The sequence below is a fragment of the Belonocnema kinseyi genome, chromosome 3, assembly GCF_010883055.1.
Source record: "Belonocnema kinseyi isolate 2016_QV_RU_SX_M_011 chromosome 3, B_treatae_v1, whole genome shotgun sequence".
Taxonomy (NCBI): domain Eukaryota; kingdom Metazoa; phylum Arthropoda; class Insecta; order Hymenoptera; family Cynipidae; genus Belonocnema; species Belonocnema kinseyi.
The window spans coordinates 56,458,465-56,460,215 of NC_046659.1; the positions used below are offsets into that span (position 1 = coordinate 56,458,465).

At 30.6% G+C, this 1,751-nt stretch overlaps 1 protein-coding gene across 1 annotated transcript in view; it reads right to left on the reverse strand.

Annotated features, from left to right (window-relative positions):
• The window catches only part of LOC117168961 (protein phosphatase 1 regulatory subunit 14B), a 6,433-nt gene extending 5,285 nt beyond the window's left edge, over positions 1 to 1,148 (reverse strand). Inside the window, exon 1 of the mRNA XM_033354965.1 lies at positions 910 to 1,148. The gene's annotated coding sequence lies outside the window, so the exon portion shown is untranslated. The remainder of the gene's footprint in view (positions 1 to 909) is intronic.
• Positions 1,149 to 1,751: the final 603 nt, after the last annotated feature.

Below are 1,751 nucleotides of genomic sequence, written 5' to 3' on the forward strand. Positions count from 1 at the left end.
CCCCCCCCCCCCCACAAGTTTTATGTGATATTCGTATTTTTAAATAAAAAATCAGAATGTGATTATGGAAGAGTCACAATTAACTTATTCGAATTCAAAATTTGAAAAAAATAAAATTGTAAAGAATTTAGTTTGAATTAAAATTTCGAATACTTTCCTTGCCACTACTTTTGAAAATATTTTAAACTTCTAAAAACATGAGCCGTTATAAAAATAAACAAAGGAAAAAAGCTAAAAAATATAAATTTGCGCCTGGGATAAATAATATTATATACGCGATACGTTTTCGTAGTTTAAAAAGTTCCTTCTTTTTTATGTCGACAAAAAATATAAGAAAATACTTGTAATGCCTCTGGAAATGTTAATGTGATGCTGTTTAAATTGTTTTATCAAATCACCCCTTGATAAATTAAAGAATTTGATAAAAAAAACTTTAAAACTATGCAGAAATATTCTCCTAGATTATTGTGACAACTCTGCAAAACAAAATAAATACATCGAATGATAGAACCACACTGATTAAAAAATCAATTATAAGGCTGTCAAATTATCTCTAAAAAAAGACAATCGGATTAATTCTCTAAAGCCATTGACCTGCTGTGAAATTTCTTATTATTTAATTTATCCAAGGATTTATGATAGAAACTGCAAGAAATGTTGTTTTAAATACAACAATACTGTCTAGACTAGAAATTCACGATAAAAATAGACAAACAAATAAGGGGAAATAAGCATAAAAAATTGGTGTCTGACATAGATGACTTTTCGGAGTAACATAATCGCCCTCAAGTTTTATGATTGAGAAATTATAAATTGAAGGAGAATCGATCGTCTTGTACCAAAATAGGAAAATATTTCTCAAATGTAATTGACATGTAGACATTTTTATAGATTTTGTGGAGTACTTACACAGTATTTACAGGACAATGAAAGCGATGCTAGGTAGTGCAAATACAGGAAGTTGCACGCGCCTTGCAAAAGAGTGTTCGTATCGTCGATTCGAGACAATATCACGAACCGATTTAAGACTGTCAAACTATTAACAAAGCAATTAAAACTATTTCCGGTGAGCGAACAACGGGACACAAAAAAACACTGTCCTCAGTCCTGTCCCAAAAAACGATATTTCGATCATTCGATTCACAAACGCTTCGTTCCCACGCAGCGCCCCCTAGTAAAAACGTCAAACAGAGTCCATTACGTTTGCAGGGGTTTTCAGATTGGGTGGGAGAAATTCAAGATGTCTGCATGCCTAAAGCCAAACCTATATTGCATGAGACAAAACTTTTAATCCAGTAGCATGCAATCTATTATGCATTAATTAAAAGTGCCGCACGGTACATTTGATTTAAAAAGTTCACAAAGGTCCCCTGATTATGAATATCAAGGGTGCTTTTTCCAATTAATCCTGGTCATTTTTTGTTTAAACGATTTTTATTAACAATTTCATTATTTGTTAACAAAATATTTGTCTAAAATTACATTTGGATATCTCATGGAAAAACAAAACATTTATTTTTCATAAAATTTTTCCTAGAACTAACCTTTTCCATGTTAGAACATTATATACAATTGACTTTGCACTAAAAATTGAAATTTTTGTGGATATATGGATATCTCGATACCAATTGTACTGAAAATTAAAAAAAAATGTAAATGATTGCTCAGGACACTTGCTCAACGTAAAAATAGGAAATTTTCTGATGAAGTCAAAACTTTTGATAATATTCAAGTGTTAAAATTGGTACTTT